The sequence below is a fragment of the Cebus imitator genome, unplaced genomic scaffold (genome assembly GCF_001604975.1).
Source record: "Cebus imitator isolate Cc_AM_T3 unplaced genomic scaffold, Cebus_imitator-1.0 Scaffold129, whole genome shotgun sequence".
In the NCBI taxonomy this organism is placed as follows: domain Eukaryota; kingdom Metazoa; phylum Chordata; class Mammalia; order Primates; family Cebidae; genus Cebus; species Cebus imitator.
This window is the reverse complement of record NW_016107444.1, coordinates 218816-224815: the sequence shown is the minus strand read 5'-3', so window position 1 is coordinate 224815 and position 6000 is coordinate 218816. Positions and strand designations below refer to the sequence as shown.

General features: G+C 56.6%; 1 protein-coding gene across 3 annotated transcripts in view; it reads left to right on the top strand.

The window, feature by feature from the left end:
- Window positions 1–1828: 1828 nt before the first annotated feature.
- SLC6A9 (solute carrier family 6 member 9) overlaps window positions 1829–6000 on the top strand; it is a 35904-nt gene continuing 31732 nt past the window's right edge. The window contains exon 1 of one of the 3 annotated variants that reach the window (XM_017540719.2): window positions 1829–2120. The gene's annotated coding sequence lies outside the window, so the exon portion shown is untranslated. Of the gene's footprint in view, window positions 2121–2248; window positions 2340–6000 lie in introns of those variants that run through there. The other 2 variants (XM_017540722.2, XM_037742839.1) reach the window with 2 other exon arrangements.

Here is a 6000-nt window from a genome sequence, read left to right as displayed (position 1 = left end):
ATCCTAAAGGCAATTTACAGAGGGAGTTAAGTCCTGGCAGGAGAGATGTGGAGGGCTTGGACCCCATCTGCCCAGTCCCAGGAATTGGGCACATACACAACTACACAGACCTGCAGCAGTGCACACAAACAGTCTTCCACAGATGTACCTACACAAATATACAATCAGGGGTTCGGTGTCTGGGGGCACAGACACAACGGGTTGCCCAGGTCCAGCTGTGTGTGCACATACACACACAAGAAGGGCCTGCATTTGGTTTGTAGGAGAATAAAAATCCCAAACATGCTATACCTACTAGGTTTGGGGACAAAGTAAAAATGAAAACAATCTTGCTGATGAGACTAAGGCATCTTCCAGATCCGATCAGGATTCCAACGTTAAGAGGACCCAGCAGAGAGCTGTCTTTGTACTCTGGCTCTGAGGAAGGTTTGTGGGATAGACCGCGTGTGGCCTGAAAGAGCTCATATTGCAGGGAACGCCTGGGCTCGATGCCTGTTATCTTGTTCAGTGTCTCTGATTATAAATTGATAAACTGGAATCTCACCAACAATTGGTCTCGTGTGAGTCTGGCATGTGTGCACCCACTTCTTGGAGGCTGACTGTCTCAAGGAAAAAAAATTAAACCGTTTCCTGGCCAGAAAATGGTGAGTACTCAGGGTCCAAAGTAGAGACTGCCTCTGCAGGCTGGGCCCTTCCCTGAGCAGATGCCCCACTCAGGTCAGGGCAAAAACCAGTTCCTCTGACAGTACTAACTGGCCACTTTCCCTGAAAGGTGGTGGCTCTCACAAGGTATGCAAATGTGGGAGCCTCATTCCAAATGCCAGGCACCACTCCCCAGAAGCAACTTGGAGAAATGGGCTTTATATACACACACATGCATTTCCTTAGCCTTCTCTCCACTTTGCAAAGCTCCTTTTGGCAAAGACTCCACTCCCAAAGCCCCTTTGGCAAAGACTCCACTCCCAAAGCTACTTTTGGCAAAGACTTTTTTTTTTTTTTTCTTTGAGACAGAGTCTTGCTCTGTCACCAGGCGGGAGTGCAGTAGCGGATCTTGGCTCACTGCAACCTCCGCCTCCCGGGTTCAAGCAATTATCCTGCCTCAGCCTTCTGAGCAGCTGGGACTACAGGCGCACGCCACCACACCCAGTTAATTTTTGTATTTTTGATTTTTTTTTAGTAGAGACAGGGTTTCACCATGTTAGCCAGGCTGGTCTCAAACTCCTGACCTCATGATCCACTCACCCCCGCTCCCAAAGTGCTGGGATTACAGGCATAAGCCATCACACCTGGCCTGGCAAAGACTATTTTTAAGCGGAGATTGTAACCCAGGTCTGTCTCACCATAGAAGGAAGACGCAGGTTGGTATCTGCAGCCCCTGTAATACCACCTCAAAAGTAGAGCTGAGCAAGCCAGTGGTCCAGGAGGGAGAAAGGGCTCCCCAGATCCCGCCCATTCCAAGGAGTAGGACCTAAGCCTTAACCAGCAGTGCCCACAGTCTCCAGCGGCTCTGCTCCAAAGGGAATGGAATTTGTTCTGACTTCTCTCTAGGGGGAACGCAGGCGCAGAAGGCCAGGGGCCTGGCGGGCTAACTCCAGCCTCAGCCCCCCAAAGTGCCCCAGGCCTCTGGCTTCATTCCAGCCTAGCCCGAAGGGGACAACATCTGCTAGCTAAAGGGCCCCAGCTGGAGGGCAGCGAGGCAGGGGCGGAGAAGGGGACTCCTTTGTGGAACCCACTCCCAGGGGTTCGCGGGGATCAATCATTTGAAAGCTGGAGGGACTTGTAATTTTATTCTCTGGAAGGAGGAGCCTGAGAAGTCGGCAAGGGGGGAGGGGATGGGATGGAGAGGGGAGGACGGCCAGGGGAGCTGTACGGGTAGGGGAGGGACTTGGCTAGATCTCCCAAGCCTTCTCCACTCTTCAAACTTTCACCAAACTCTTAGCCCCCGCCTCCCCGAAACCAAAACACAACAGGCTGTGGAAGAGCTGCGGGCGGCGCGGCGGGGCGGGCGGACTCGCGGCGGCACAGAGCCTCGGGAGGCTGATGCAACTTTCCCTTTAAGAAAGCCACCTGGGCGCACCGTGGTGCGGACCCAGCACGCCTGGGCCGGGGGCTGCAGCATGGTAAGGGGGCTGGGGGATGGGGACGCTGCGGCTCGCGCCTCCGTCTGTCCTGCCGTCGGTCTGAGTGTTCGGCGGCTCCGCGGGGCTGAGCCCCAGGACCAGCGTGTGCGTGTGTGAGTGTGTGTGTGTGTGTGTGTGTGATCGCGCATGTATGCGGGCATCTGTGGATAAGAGTGTGGGTGCACGCACCGGGATGTCTGTCTCGCCGCAAAGGTCGGGGTAGGTGCGCGCGTCTGGGTGTCGCCGCTATCACCAAGGAGCTGAAGCGGGAGGGAGAGGGAAGTGGGGGGAGCTCCTGCGTTGGGGTGGAGGGGCGCCAGACGCCGGTTCGATCGGGGGCGGCGGGCGCAAGCTGGGCGGGTAGCGCCGGAGCCCAGAGCGTGGCACGGTCCGTCAGGGGCGCCAGGGGTTCTGCGCTCCGGGGGCCTGCGGGGGTCGAGAATCGGCCGTGCCTGCGCCCAGCGTGCGGGCTCCTGCTCGCTCCAACGCCTCTCAGCGCCCGCCAGCCTGAATGCCTATCTGGCGCCATCCAGCCGGCCTGCCTCCCTATCTGCCCGCCTGGTGCCGGTGCCGGTGCCCGTGTCCGTGCGCCCGCGGGTCCCAGGAAGCCGCGAGGGAGAGTCCTGGCGCACTCAGCCTCTCTTTGTCCGCGGCTCCTGTGGCCGCGGCTTTGGGAAGGGACTGCGAGCGAGCGGGGAGTTCTTTTGGGGCTGCTACCCTGGGAAGAATCCGTGCCCTCCCCACCCCAACCCTCACTACCGGCACGCCTAGGGCGGGCCCGGGCAGCCGCAGGTGAGGGCAGAGGCCTAGCAGCCCCGTAGCGCCCAACCCCGGCCAGCGCTCCGCACCCGGCAGCTGCTGCAGATCGCTAGCCGGCGGCGGGGCCCAGCTGGGCGGGAGAGTGGGGCTTGCCCGAGGGCCTGGAGGGGCCGGAGCCGGCCTGGGGGCGGGGCCGCGGGGCGGGGACCTCGGCGCCCGGGTACTTTTCCACCGCAGGGGCCGGGGGCGGGGCCGCCGCCTCCACGCCAGCTTAGGCCCACACGTGGCGGCTGATGTAACGCCCGTGCCCCCACATCTCTCTCCCGATTAACGCGGACGCACCCGGCTTCGAGGAACCGGGACGCTGCGGGCGGTGCCGCTGCTCCGAGAGCGACCGCGCCCCTGCCCGCCGGCCTGGGCCTCCGCGCCGCGGGCTGGCAGATACTTAAAGGAGCCGCACCCCCTTTCGGGCCTGCTCTCGACAAGCCACGCCCCCTCGCGGATCACTCTTAAAGGAGGCGCGACCCCGCTAGCTGACAGCTTCCGCACAAAACACGCTCCATTTCTCCGTTGAAAGGAGCATGAGGGTGCGGCCGCTGGGAAATAAAGGCTGCGGGGCGAGGATTAGGGAAGGTGAGAAGAGCCTGAAAGGTTAAAGACTTCCAAAGTGAGGGAGCATCAGAAGGTTGGAGAGTAGTGGGTGAGGGGACTGGTTCTGTGGACTAATGGGCGACACTGAGCATGCCCAAGTGTTTCCAGGGACCGCAGAGAAAACGCCCCCCTTACTTGGCCTGGGCGGCGACTGCGGCTGTACCCGCTCAGTTCCCGGCTCTGCGGACACAGAAGAATCACACCTCTGCCCTGGAAAAGCCCTCCATCTAGTGGGGAGCCAGACTTGGGCACAAGCAAGCAAGCCGCAATGCTACGTGTGGCAAGCGTGCTAATGAAACGTACACAGCGTGGGGTACAGTAGGAAGGCTGACAGGAACGGGGAGGACCTAGGCAGGCTTCATGAAGACAGTATCCTTGGGATAGGTTTTGAGGATGGGTAGGATACATACAGGTGGAAATAGGGACAGGGGTGCTCAAAAAAGAGGGAACGGGTGCCGGGACAAAGGCATGAAGCAGGAGCCCTCTGGAAATGCTGGTTAGTCTCACATGGTGGCAGATGGCCGCAGGTTGCTGACCTGGGATCCCGCGTAGAACTAAGTTAAGGGCTCTTTTCTGCTCCCACGGCCCCTCCAATTCCTCCATCACAGTGAATGGAAATTATGCGTCTTTTTCTATCTTCTTACTAAACCGTGAGGTCCTTGAAGCCAGGGAAACAGCCTATCACCTTTCCATCCCCAGTGAGGACTCGAGGCTTGGCGCCAGATGGACGGTTAAAACTGATTGACCTGGCAGTTCTGTCTGACACTCGGCAGTGAGACTGTCAAGATGGGCCAGGGTTCTGTGACTGATATCTCAACATCTGCCTTTGAGTGGCTCACAAGCAGCTCAGACCAGCTTGTCCAACCCAGCCCTCCTGTCCCCACACCAAACCTGCACCATCCCCAGCATTTGTCTCTGGGCCGGGCACCAGCTTCCTCCCATTCTACCAGCAGAAACCAGAGACTCCTTATCCCTCCCCCGACCAAGTTCGATTCATCCCCAAGTCTCTTCGTGTTGCCTTGATATTTCTCTGAATCTGTGCACCTCTCCTCACCCTACTGTCACCTTCCTAACCTGGGCCCCCTCGTTTTTGGCCTGGCCCATTTCTAATTGATTTCCTCTCTTCCACTTCAGCCTTCCTCCAGTCCTTGCTCCACACTGTATCTGGGGGATGGTTTCAAGATGCACATTCCACCAACTGCTCCTCCTTGAAGTTGATCTTCTGCTTAAAAGCTTTCAACAGCCACCCTTGTCCTCAAGATAAAGACCAAAATCCAGACCCTAAAGGCCCTGGCCAGGCATCTATGATGTCTACTTTCATCCTTGACCATTTCTCCCTGGCTGTCTGAGCTCCAGCCTCAGAGCCTTTCCACATGTTGTTTCATTTGCTTGAATCTGTCTTCCTCTTCCCTTCCTCATTATTGCTACTTTGCCTAGTTAACTCCTTTAGACTCTTAAATATCACTTCCTCAGGGAAGCCCTCCCTGAGTCTCACACAAGGCCAGGCCCCCCTATTGTAGAGTCTCATAACACAATCTTTCCCTTTTCCACCCTTTATCTCACTATGCAGTTCTTTATTTTATTTTATTTTATTTTTTTTGAGATGGAGTTTCGCTGTTGTTACCCAGGCTGGAGTGCAATGGTGCGATCTCGGCTCACCGCAACCTCCGCCTCCTGGGTTCAGGCAATTCTCCTGCCTCAGCCTCCTGAGTAGCTGGGATTACAGGCACACGCCACCATGCCCAGCTAATTTTTTGTATTTTTTAGTAGAGACGGGGTTTCACCATGTTGACCAGGATGGTCTCGATCTCTTGACCTTGTGATCCACCCGCCTCGGCCTCCCAAAGTGCTGGGATTACAGGCTTGAGCCACCGCGCCCGGCCTACAGTTCTTTATTTTTAAATTTATTTTTATTTTTATTTTTTGAGACAGAGTCTCCCACTGTAGTGCAGTCGCGCGATCTCAGCTCACTGCAATCTCTGCCTCCTGGGTTCAAGCAATTCTCCTGCCTCAGCCTCCTGAGTAGCTGGGACTACAGGCATGCGCCACCACACCCAGCTAATTTTTTTGTATTTTTAGTAGAGATGGGGTTTCACCATGTTGACCAGGATGGTCTCGATCTTCTGACCTGTGATCCACCCGCCTTGGCCTCCCAAAGTGCTGGGATTACAGACGTGAGCCACCGTGCTTAGCCTATTTTTTTATTTTTTTAGACAGAATTTTGCTCTTTTTGCCCAGGCTGGGGTGCAATGGCTCGATCTCGGCTCACTGCAACCTCTACCTCCTGGGTTCAAGTGATTCTCCTGCCTCAGCCTCCCAGGTAGCTGGGATTATAGGCGCCCACCACCACGCCCAGCTTATTTTGTATTTTTAGTAGAGACGGGGCTTCACCATGTTGGTCAGGGTGGTCTCAAATTCCTGGCCTCAGATGATCCACCCATCTCAGCCTCCCAAAGTGCTAGGATTATAG